The sequence below is a fragment of the Podarcis pityusensis genome (assembly GCF_964106645.2).
Source record: "Podarcis pityusensis genome assembly, chromosome: 8".
Classification (NCBI taxonomy): domain Eukaryota; kingdom Metazoa; phylum Chordata; class Lepidosauria; order Squamata; family Lacertidae; genus Podarcis; species Podarcis pityusensis.
In genome coordinates this window covers 71,486,019-71,498,983 of record NC_138033.1, presented here as the reverse complement: position 1 = coordinate 71,498,983, position 12,965 = coordinate 71,486,019, and the positions used below count along the sequence as shown (strand labels likewise).

At 44.9% G+C, this 12,965-nt stretch overlaps 1 long non-coding RNA gene across 1 annotated transcript in view; it reads left to right on the top strand.

Annotated features, from left to right (window-relative positions):
* LOC308482833 overlaps positions 1-12,965 on the top strand; it is a 197,345-nt gene that overhangs the window by 162,407 nt on the left and 21,973 nt on the right. The gene's annotated exons all lie outside the window — the stretch shown is intronic.

The window sequence follows — 12,965 nt, the reverse complement described above, 5'->3', positions numbered from 1 at the left end:
ACCCCTAAACATTTTTTGAATCTAAGTTTGGCCTCATTGAGAGGCAGTATTTCAATATGAGTAGGATAATGAGAGTACCGCTAAACATTTTTTAAAGAAAAAAAGCACTGGAGTTATCTGACCCCCCCAAGCCATCTGAAGGCAATCCTGTGTATAGGGAAGTTTTATTCATGTTTCATTGTGTTTTTATATATGTTGGAAGCTGCTCAGACTCAGAGTGGCTGGGGCAACCCAGCAAGATGTGTGGGGTATAAATAGTAAAATTATCATTATGGAATGGGACATCCCTATTTTCATGGGAGAAATGTTGGAGGGTATGGCGTGTGTCCAAAAATATAAACACCACCAACCCCCTTCTGAGATATTCATTTTTTAATCATTGTTTCGTGCGATGTGATTGTAAAACAAGCAAACCTCAAAACGGTTTACAAAAAGAACAGTGAAAAATTATTGGGGGAAAGAAGTTTTAAAGTATTTGAAATTGAAACCAGCAGGGTGCTTTCAAACTGGGGGGCACGTGGGGCAGGGGGAAGCACGTCCTTCCTCTGACAGCACTTAGCAGCTTTCATTGAACCACTGCTAAAGTTAAGCTTCCCCCCACACTGAGAACCCAACTCATCCTTGAGATATCTATCGATACCCATATCCGTATTAATATTGATACATAAATTCAGAGATAGACATATAAAGATATTAAAGATATTTAAAAAGTTGATATTGAGTTCTGTACAGTGGACGCTCGGGTTGCAAGCGTGATCCGTGTGGGATGCACATTCGCAACCTGCAGCGTTTGCAACCTGCGCACGCGCAGGTTATGATTAATTGCTTCTGCGCATGCGCAAAGCACGATTTGGCTCTTCTGCGCATGCGCGACTGCCGAAACCCGGAAGTAACCCATTCCAGTACTTCTGGGTTTCGGCGGTCCGCAACCCGAAAAAACACCACCTGAAGTGTCTGTAACCCGAGGTATGACTGTACTTTGCTTTATACTCTCTCCCCCCCCCCCCCACTTTTTGTAAAAATCCAACTCAGCATTGCCAAAAAAAAAAAAGACTGTCCTCACTCTGCACGGTTCGCAAACAGTGACCCACCCATGGGAAAGGGCGTCTGGCATGCAATGCCAAACACCTTGCCAACTCCGAAAGGTCTCAGCCCATAAAGACAACAATTGGCAGGACTCACCATGGCTCTTAATGGCTGCAGATCTGTGCTTATCTACCCGAGAGCAAACCCAGGGTCAATGAAACAGGGAACCTGCCGTAGCATAGTCCCTTTTGGCATGGCAACCGTGGCAGATCCCCAGAATTCCCCCTAGCCCCAGAGTCTGTTCAGCAGCCTCAGCCTGGGGCAGATTTGCATGCAGCAAGTTCTAGGTTCGATCCCTGGCATGCTCTGGGTAAAGGTAAAGGGACCCCTGACCATTAGGTCTAGTCGTGACTGACTCTGGGGTTGCGGCGCTCATCTCACTTTATTGGCCGAGGGAACCGGCGTACAGCTTCCTGGTCATGTGGCCAGCATGACTAAGCCGCTTCTGGCGAACCAGAGCAGCACACGGAAATGCCGTTTACCTTCCCACCGGAGTGGTACCTATTTATCTACTTGCACTTTGACGTGCTTTCGAACTGCTAGGTTGGCAGGAGCAGAGACCAAGCAACGGGAGTTCACCCCGTCACGGGGATTCGAACCGCCGACCTTCTGATTGGCAAGTCCTAGGCTCTGTGGTTTAACCCACAGCGCCACCCCCATCAGCCACAGCGCCACCCACCACCCGGCTCTGGAAGAGACGACTAAAACGCCAGAGAGCCACTGCCAGTCAGTGTAGGCATTACTGAGCTTGATGGACTAACTCTGACTCAGTGTAATGCACCTTCCTATGTTCCTATTATTTGTTATTTATTGAATTTGTAGACCCCCGGAGGTCTCAGGGTGGTTGCAACATAAAACCACAATACAGAAATATAAAATACATAACCAAAACAAAAACAAAGCAACCCAGTAACACTCCCCAAACACATTTTAAAAGGGCACTGGATGTCAATCAGCCAAAGGCCTGGTTAAAGAGGAATGTTTTCTCCGGTGAGCAACCTGGCCGCTGAATTCTGTACCAGCTGAAGTTTCCGAACCATCTTCAGAGGCAGCCCTATGTATAACGCATTGCAGGAATCTAAGCTTGAGGTTACCAGAGCAAAGATAACAGTCGTTAAGCTATCCCTGTCCTGTGGCTGGGACTGTGGGGAGCTGAAGTCCAAAATACCGTATTTTTTGCTCTATAAGACTCACTTTTTCCCTCCTAAAAAGTAAGGGGAGATGTGTGTGCGTCTAATGGAGCGAATGCAGTCTGCGCAGCTATCCCAGAAGCCAGAACAGCAAGAGGGATTGCTGCTTTCACTGTGCAGTGATCCCTCTTGCTGTTCTGGCTTCTGAGATTCAGAATTTTTTTTTCTTGTTTTCCTCCTCCAAAAACTAGGTGCGTCTTGTGGTCTGGTGCGTCTTATAGAGCGAAAAATACGGTACCTGTTGGGCAGCAGGTTGGCCAAGGCTGAGGGTGGGGGAACCTTTACCCTCCAGATGTTGCTGAAGTGCAACTCCCATCAGCCCTTGCAAGCAGGCCCAATGGCCGGGGATGATGGGAGTCGAAGTTCAACCACATCTGAAGGTCCACCATTTCCTCACACCAAAGCTAGAGCCTACATAACAACGGAAACCCCAGCCTTCCCCACGTCGTCGGGCTGTTTTGGTGACAGCCTTTGCCGCCTTGCCAATCGGAGCATTCATTAATGGCTTAAGACGCCTTTGAATCTGCTCTTTGCTTAATCCTGGCTGTCAGCACATCAGTCAAGCTCTCTGGTGCCAGACGCTCTGGCGTTCTTCAAAAGTCTGTTGACACAACAGGAGCTGTTCAGGGATGCCAGCTGTTGGAGAGTGTTGCGTGCTCACACCTGTTGTGTGTGCTTGAGCTCAATCTGGACAGCAAAACCAATAACAGGGAAAACGGCGGACCTGTGATTTGAGGGAGAGGCTTTTCCTGCACAAGGGATTTTCTCCCAAAGAAACAAGAATCACAAGGGTACCCAGAGGGCATTTCTCCAACTTGGGCAAGCGCTAGACATCTCGCTGCAGGGATAGAGTATCCAGTGAGACCCCTCTGAGGAAGACCAGCACTGGATACAACCCAGTATGCGGGTGGCGCTGTGGTCTAAACCACTGAGCCTCTTGGCCTTGCCGATCAGAAGGTCGGTGGTTTGAATCCCCGCGATGGCGTGAGCTCCTGTTGCTCTGTCCTAGCTCCTGCCAACCTAGCAGTTCAAAAGTACGCCAGTGCAAGTAGATAAATAGGTACCGCTGTGGCGGGAAGGTAAGCGGTGTTTCCGTGTGCTCTTGTTTCCATCATGGTGTTCCCATTGTGCCAGAAACGGTTCAGTCATGCCGGCCACATGATCCGGAAAGCTGTCTGTGGACAAACGCCGGCTCCCTTGGCCTGAAAGGGAGATGAGTACCACAACCCCATAATTGCCTTTGACTGGACTTACCGTTGTCATTTCAAACCTCGAATTGGCTATCTTTTCCTAGCTGCCTGGCTAGTTGTTTGATGTTGAAAAGACCTAAAGGGCGCCATGTTTGTTAACTGGTATAAGATGGCTTGGCAAGTCGGAAAAACTCACAAATAATCGACCTCTGACTAAAAGAATGCAGTATAAAGATTCTTTTGTGGCCTGGTATTATTGTTTACATGAGCTAAGATGAAATACAAAGGCATCTCCCAGGTGACACAAAACTTTCTGGCTGCTATGAACATTGTGGACTTGAATTTTGATACTTCCTGATGTCTCGTACTGACAGATTAATATTTCGGGCTTGCCTTTTTTTTTTTACTTTAGACTCTCCTCTATGAAATTTGGAGGAGATTGTTCTGTACTATTAAAATTGTGTTAATTTAAAAGCAATCACAACCCTGCCCACGCTCCTAAAGAACCCACAATAAATTAAGCACCAAAGGATGGCAACTTTACAGGACTGGTTTTGTACTTTTTAATCCCTCATTCTCTCACTTCATGCTCTATAAAAACAAAGCAAGGGAAATGGCGTCACCTCCTTGCAGACACAAAGGGAGACAAAGGAAGGTGACCCAGCTATAAAGGTAAGGTGCCTATAGAAAAGGACAGAGGGGGGGAGGGGAGTAACTTAACAAAGAAACTGGTTCCGCCAGTTCTGCAGTTCCCCCTACTACAAACTACACTCTAACCAAATACTAAATCACTGGCTTGGTTGGGACCCACAGGCATCATCCAAACCAACCCTCAGTCCTATAATGACACAACATACCAAATGTAAAACAAGTCAACCCTTCACAATTTTAAACCCCTGAAATTTAAAATCTCAAAAAAGAAAAGAAGAAAAAAGGTGGCCAGAACAAAACACCCAAGAAGCAATTCAGTCCTCCCAAAATAAATCAGTTTTGACCAGACACCTGGTGGGCAGAGTTGGCCCACAGCAGCTGGCCCGCAGCCTGGAGACTTATCGTGCACAAGTAGAATGAGCGTTCACACTTCTCTCCATCCTGTTTGGATACCACAGATTTCAGGAAAGAATTGCCTGTCCTGTGGCAAAACTGATAAAGACCCGGGCAGGTTAGCTAGTACAGGAAGCCCATCACTTAAAAGATGATGTCTACATCCAAGGGGGTACTGTATATGGACTTTTTAAACTATATAGTTAGCTGTAATATTTGGTTTCTTTTGTTAAAGTTATAAAGGAAAGGTGTGTCCGTGTTATATAGAACTACGTAAAAGGATTAGGAGTTAGGACAGTAGTACAGTGGTACCTCAGGTTACAGATGCTTCAGATTACAGACTCCGCTAACCCAGAAATAGTACCTCAGGTAAATAACTTTGCTTCAGGATGAGATCAGAAATTGTGCGGCAGTGTCGGGGCGGCAGCGGGAGGCCCCATTAGCTAAAGTGGTACCTCAGGTTAACAGTTTCAGGTTAAGAACGGACCTCCAGAACGAATTAAGTCCTTAACCTGAGGAACTTCAGAGCTCTGCACACTTACATTTTGCTCTGCGCTTTGTTTTGGTCTGTGTCTGAGTGTTTTTCTTTCAACTGTCCACTTTCCCCAGTAAAACCCAATCTCTACCGCTGAATCAGAGCAAGCAGCATTGTGGTTTTTCCACGGACTGCTGTTTGTTCCAGTCCAGCATTAAAGAACGGATTTTTGCAGGGGAAACAGCAGAGGGTGGGGGGGTGGGGAATAAGCGCTTGGACACAGACCTGAAAATCATAGACCTCTTCCTAGAAATGTAGAGCAAAGGCAAGCACATGTGAGTCCCAATGAGAGAGAGCACAGGTTAAGGGAACAGCTTCCAAGAAGTGATTCAGGACTTAAAGTACAGGGAGAGAGCAGGAGGGTTCGTGAGAGTTAGCAGTTAAAGAAAGCTTGTATAGATAACGTTTATTGTTTTATAAGACTCCTGACTGATCCTTGAAACAACTGCCAGCAGCTTCAGCAATCCTTCCTCAGCCCAGATGCTTTGACAATTTCACACACATCTCTGCTTCCCAAACGCCTTCCAGCGGCTTCCCATCAAAATATTACCCTTGATGGTTATGGTGCTTGATGTGCCTTGAAATAGTTGCACACACACATGTGCTGAGAACTGGCACTCAGCACCCATCCCCATCTGTGACAGGTACTGATTCTCTACTGGAGACTGTTGGGAGAAGAAAGGGAAGCAGGGAGGAATTTCACATGAATAAGGATGGATTTGTGAAGACGCCTGACTGAGTTCTGCCACAGAAGCCCTTTCCCTGGCTTTTGCATGCACCGAAATAGATAACTAGAAGGAATGCAAATCTAAAAAAAATGTAATATGAACACTGGCAACTGGAAAACAGTGGCCTGCGAGCGCTCCAATTGGAAAACAGCGTTTACCAAAGGTGTTATGGGCTTTGAAGACACTCAAACTCAGGATGAAAGGGAGAAACGTGCTAGGAGGAAGGCACGCTTGGCAAACCCTCACCGTGATCAACTCCCACCCGGAAACCTTTGTCCCCACTGTGGAAGGATGTGTGGATCCAGAATTGGCCTCCACAGTCACTTACGGACTCACTGTTAAGATTGTGTTTATGGAAGATGAAATATACTCAGAGTCGAGTGTGAATTTCATGCTCTTTATTCAGCTTGTAGCAGCAATGAATGAACCTTTCCCCCAAACGTCTAGCTATATATACATTATTTACACAATGGGCCCCGTGTGATTGGCTAATTCCAGGCTGCTCCTGTAGGCCAATCAGGTTGCGGATTCACCTCCTCCAGAAGCCTGATTAGCTGCTCCTGCAGGCCACTCATGTCGTTGATTCACTTCCGCCTGGAACTGGATTGGGTGGCTCCTGTGGACCAATCAGACTGCTGCATTCTGGATCCTATTGTTCATGAGCTCAGTACATAACAGAAGACAATCTTACTCTGACAGTGGAGAGAAGGCTCTTAGCATTCACATCTCAAGATGGTTCTTTGCTCCTTTCATAGGAGCAGGCAGGCATAGGTCTACAGAGGAGCCAGCCATTCTGGCTCTCTTTGTTACTTGGAAAAGGCCACAATTTTCCTTCAGCCTACACGTGGGTGGCGCTGTGGGTTAAACCACTGAGCCTAGGGCTTGCCGATCAGAAGGTTGGCGGTTCGAATCCCCACGACGGGGTGAGCTCCCGTTGCTCGGTCCCTGCTCCTGCCAACCTAGCAGTTCATTAGCACGTCAAAGTGCAAGTAGATAAATAGGTACCGCTCCGGCGGGATGGTAACCGGCTTTTCCATGCGCTGCTCTGGCTCGCCAGAAGTGGCTTAGTCATGCTGGCCACATGACCCGGAAGCTGTACGCTGGCTCCCTCGGCCAATAAAGCGAGATGAGCGCCACAACCCCAGAGTCGGTCATGACTGGACCTAATGGTCCCTTTACCTTTACCTTTACATCATCCTAGCTGAAAACCCAAACCTGTCTTTCCCTGCCCATGAACAAACATAGCTGAAGGAGGAGCCTCACCCGTCCCTGTCTCTCACAGGCTTAGACCATGAGGACTTCCTCTAAGAGTTGATGACTGGGTCTCATCAATCTTTATTCCAACCTAAAGGCTTATTTCCCAGCAATGTCTTGTGGTCTAGAAGGTCTGGTGGGGTTCTGTCCTGGGCCTGTTGCTGTTCAAAATATTTATCAATGACTTAGATGAAGGAATTGAAAGGATGCTCATGCATTTTGTATATGACACGAAACTGGGAGGGGTGGCCAGTGCTGTGGAAGACAGAATCGGGATTCAATATGACCTTAACGTATCCAATTTGAAACCACACAGGTTTGCATAGCTTTGCAAATATCCTTGCAGTTTTATTGCATCTCAATATGTTCCTAGATCACTGGCCCTAGCCATCAAACTGGCTGGCAGGTGTTTGCCCTGGCTAGTAGCTCCTAGCCTTCAATTTCCCTCTGGGTTTGCTAGATGACAAAACCCATTTCAAGGAAGCATCTTTTGAGCTGTTCTTAGCAAAACCGAAACCACCAGGGGAGTTTATCTTTGTTGAACATGACTTAAAAAAACAAATACGCGGTGGCATTAAGCAAAAAAAAATCAGGTATTTGGCATGCCAGCAGCCTGGTTCAAATCAAAGCATTCACATAACGCACCCCAAATCCTCCGGTTCAAAGACAAATAATACAGGCTGGATTTCCCTGAGTCACAGCTGGGTAATCTCCTGGATAAACTGTGCCTTTGTTAAGCACTGAAGACAGAAAGAGCAAGAACAAGCCCTGACTACCATCACTACAGAGAGGTCTACTTTGGCCTGGTGGTGGCAGAAGCAACACACACAACAGCTCCCTTCTATCATCACAACAGCATTGTGAAGTAGGCCGGGAAGAGAAATAGTGACCAGCCTCAAATCTCCCCATAGAGCAGAGGTGGCAGACCTTTCCCAGTCAGAGGGCCACATACCCCCCGAGCAAGCTTTTGGGGGCCACATGCCAGTGGTGGGCGGGGTGAGAGTCAAAAGCGGGTGGAGCAACTGAGATGAATTTTACCTTTATAGAGTAAGCTAGTTTCTGCACATATCTCCCCCTGTACATTCAAGCGAGCAAGAGGCACGGTCTGAGTTCAAGCAAAGCAAAAACCCCTTTTTCGGGGGGGGGGGGGTTTGAAACAGGACCAACAAGGGTCAGGTAGCAAGGACTGGAAGGCTACATTCAGGCCTGAGGCCTGCCATTCTCCCATCCCTACATAGCTGTCAACTTTTCCCTTTTCTTGTGAGGAATCCTATTCGGAATAAGGGAATTTCCCTTAAAAAAAGGGAACAGTTGACAGCTATGACAGACTTTATGGCTGAGTAGGGATTTGAATCTGGGTGTTGCATCCATTTAAGTCAAATTCAGAGTAGTTCCATCAAAATTACTACAGTGGTATCTCGGGTTAAGAACTTAATTCGTTCTGGAGGTCCGTTCTTAACCTGAAACTGTTCTTAACCTGAGGTACCACTTTAGCTAATGGGGTCTCCCGCTGTAGCCGTGCGATTTCTGTTCTTATCCTGAAGCAAAGTTCTTAACCCGAGGTACTATTTCTTGGTTAGTGGAGTCTGTAAACTGAAGTGTCTGTAACCTGAGGTACCACTGTAAACCCAAATTTGTTGTGCCTGCAAACTCTTGGTGTATTGTGAACACTGGGTTAAATCGCACGGTGCTTGGCCTCATCTTGAAGAGCACATCCTCCATGTCTGGATGTTATGAAATAAGGGTGTCAGGTGCACTAGGTTACCATGGCAACAGAGCTGAGGTCGAGTGTATGACTTGCCAAGTCATTCACCTTCCCATTGGTTCAGGAATGTAGATATGGGCATAATAGTCTCTAGGGCATTGCTTTCATTATGTCCTGTGGCATGTCCTTTTTTTTTTTTTTTTTTTTGGAAATCATTTTTACTTGATTTTACAAGCGCAAATTAGTTACAATATCCAGTGCATATCCATAAGATGAGATTTCTCTGAATCTCGCAACTGAATCCCCTTCATGGGTCTTATGGTCAACATTCCCAACTGCATATTATTTCATAGTCTGTGTTTTGTACCTATCCATATTATCCATAATATTTGTTACATTACAAGTGGTATTAAAATCCTGCTAATGTTTTCATCTGCTTACCATGGTCTCCTAAATAAATTATAAACCTTCTCCATTCTTTCTTGAATTGCTTGTCGTCTTGGTCTCTGAGTTTCCCAGTCAGTTTTGCCATTTCAGCGTACTCTAACAGCTTAGTTTCCCATTCCTCTTTCTTCTTTCCATCTCTGGGCTAGCAGCATCCATGCTGCTGTTGTCGCATACATAAAAAGCCTTTTACTGTTCCTTTGGGATGTCAGTACCTATAATTCCTAATAGAAAGGATTCTGGGTTGTTGTTTTTTAATCAAAAGTTATTTTAAACATTTCCCCCCCAATTCATTATATATCATTCCCCAGAAAGCTTTTACTGCTTTACAAGACCACCACATATGATAAAATTGTGGCATGTTCTGTTTGCTGCCTGGGTCTGACTCTGAATTTGTGAGAGTCAGGGGAAGAGGCTGCGAGTTTTACATAGCAGCATTAGCTAGCATGGGGATAGTTTTTGAGAATCTATCTATATTTATGTCTCTTTAGTTCAAAGACCAGAAGAACTGTCTATAGTAGATTGCAGTGTTTAGCTCCATCTTGTGTCTAGAACCAATAAACATTTTGCTGCTTTCTCCACCACACCAAACAACAAAAATGGTGTCAGTGCTACAGTCAAACGGGTTAAATGTAGAGTTTCACCAAGCTCCAGCAGAAAGAAAAACGCCATCAGCTGTGGAGTCTATAGAGTTGCAAGCAGCTATTCTTTCTTGCAGAGGGCAATAAAGAAAAAAACAAACGTTAATTTTGACATGACTGCATAGGCTTGTCTATACAAAAAAATGTTTTAAGCAGGTGCTATATAAGACGCACAAGATGCACCTAGTTTTATTGAAGGCTCCTGTGTGGTGTCAATAGGCAGGGAGTTCCATAGTGTATGTTACAAGGCCAATTTCTTACAAGTGCAGAACGAGTATTTAATAATAATAATATTAATAATTATGTATTTATTATTTATACCTCGCCCATCTGGCTGGGTTTTCCCAGCCACTCTGGGCTGCTCCCAACAAAATATTAAAAACATGATAAAACATCAAACACTGAAAAACTTCCCTAAACAGGGCTGCCTTCAGATGTCTTCTAAAAGCCAGATAGTTGTTTATTTCCTTGACATCTGAAGGGAGGGCGTTCCACAGGGTGGGTGCCACCACTGAGAAGACCCTTTGCCTGGTTCCCTGTAACCTCACTTCTCGCAACGAGGGATCCGCCAGAAGGCCCTTGGTGCTGGACCTCAGTGTCCGGGCTGAACGATAGGGGTGGAGACGCTCCTTCAGGTATCCTGGGCCGAAGCTGTTTAGGGCTTTAAAGGTCAGCACCAACACTTTGAATTGTGCTCAGAAACGTATTGGGAGCCAATGTGGCGCCACTTCTGCAGATCGAAGCGTTTGAGTGGGCATGTACGGGGGGGAAGGCGATCCTTCAAGTAAACTGGTCCCAAGCTGTTTAGGGCTTTATATACCTTTGATAGCACATTGAACTTGGGTTGCCACTGCAGATCTCTTGAGCAGAGGTGTTGTATGCTGAGAGGGTCTCATGCCTGTCAGCAACCGTGACGCAGCACTCTGTGCTAGCTGCAGCTTCTGGACTGAGCGCAAGGGAAGCCCCATGCCCAGAATATTGCGGTAATCCAACTCCGAAGTCCACATTGCCAGAACTACCGCTTGCCACAGGTATGTGACAAAGCTTGGGAGCATCTGCTTCAAGATGAGTCACCTTTCTTGTGACACTGTGTTCTGCCAAGCGCAATTATGTGGCGAGATTCAACACCTGATAAAGGTGGAGAAAAATGCCCAACCGCAATAAAGAACAAAACAAAAGGCTATCTAAGGATAACCAAGGCAAAAGAACATAGGGTCTGGATTGGGCACAGCTAGGGGTGGGCAAATCTGTCACTTTCAACTTCCCTCAGTTCCTCATTTTTTCCAATCTTTAGTTCAGCTCTCCAAATTTCCTCATTGCTTTGCTTTAAAAAAATAAAATAAAATCCTCCTGACGGTTCACCAGCATTTTAATGCGAATTTCCACTGATAGGCACATTTTTGTATGCATGTTTGCCTCATGTGATGTGCTTTCGTGTGTTATTTTGCCTTACATGTATTCAGATGCATGCTTTACCCTAGCATAAGCATGTTGGCAAACATTACTTGGCCGGAGAATGGCACTGCTAAATTCAGAGCAGGGCAAATCTCAAAGGCTGGCTGGGTTTTGGTTCACGTATCGTTTGGGGAATTGTGCATTAAGTAGGAACTGAATCAGTCTTCCCGCACTCATAGACATGGAGAATTTGTGGGCCTCCAGCTCCCATTAGCCCCTGCCAGCACAGCCCTCTTGATGGCGCTGTTGCTACCTGGTTAGTGCTGATCATTGACAGGGCCTCCTTAGTGGTGGCTTCCCATTTTGTGGAATGTTCTCTGGTGAGGTATATCTGTAGGAGACTCTCCCCATGTTATTTCATCTCTGAAACCATTTTGCGCAGTTAGAGCTGTACAGTTACTAAATGTTTCCTAAGAGAGCAAGTGAACTGTTTTTAAGTGAAAGTATGCACAAGTCCATGTGCTCTTACAGTTCCCAGAGCAGCAGAAAGGATGAACGAAACACGAGATCGTAACTACACTAAGTCAAGCAGAGAACAAGATATCACACAGCACAATATTTTTTTTTAAACAATTTATTGGGTTTTACAATAGAAATAAACATAATAAACAATATAACATTTGTCTTAACATAATTTCACATTTTCTTTGGACTTCCTCACATCTCCCGCTCCCACTTTCATCGTTATAACATTTTGTCAGCAATTTATTATCTTATTTACATTCTTATATCCCTTCTGTGTTTCATAATCTTATAGTTCTCGAAAGGAGTTAAATTTTCACAATCTTACTTATTTTCTTAAAAACCTCTGAATTTAGTGGTGCTCAGTTATTTTGATCTAGCATCCTGTTTAGCATTCACTCAAATTACAATATTTTTGTAAATAATTCTTAAATTTCTTCCAGTCCTCCTCAATCCTCTCTTCTCCCAGGTCACGAATTCTGCCGGTCATCTCAGCCAGTTCCATGTAGTCTATCAGTTGCATCTGCCATTCTTCCAGTGTGGGTAGATCTTGAGTTTTCCAGTGTTTTGCGAGAAGTATCCTTGCTGCTGTTGTTGCATACATAAAAAATGTCTGGTCCTTCTTTACCACCCCTTGGCCGACAATACCCAAAAGGAAAGCCTCTGGTTTCTTAGTGAAGGTATATATATATATTTTTTTAAAAGCAATTTATTGGGTTTTACAAATAGAAGTAAACATAATAAACAATATAACATTTGTCTTAACATAGTTTCACATTTTCTTTGGACTTCCTCACATCTCCCGCTCCCACTTTCATCGTTATAACATTTTGTCAGCAATTTATCATCTTATTTAAATTCTTATATCCCTTCTATATTTCATAATCTTATAATTCTCGAAAGGAGTTAAATTTTCACAGTCTTACTTATTTTCTTAAAAACTTCTAAATTTAGTGGTGCTCAGTTATTTTAGTCTAGCATCTTATTTAGCATTCACTCAAATTACAATGCTTTTGTAAATAGTTCTTAAATTTCTTCCAATCCTCCTCAATCCTCTCTTCTCCCAGGTCACGAATTCTGCCGGTCATTTCAGCCAGTTCCATGTAGTCTATCAGTTGCATCTGCCATTCTTCCAGTGTGGGTAGATCTTGAGTTTTCCAGTGTTTTGCGAGAAGTATCCTTGCTGCTGTTGTTGCATACATAAAAAATGTCTGGTCCTTCTTTGCCACCC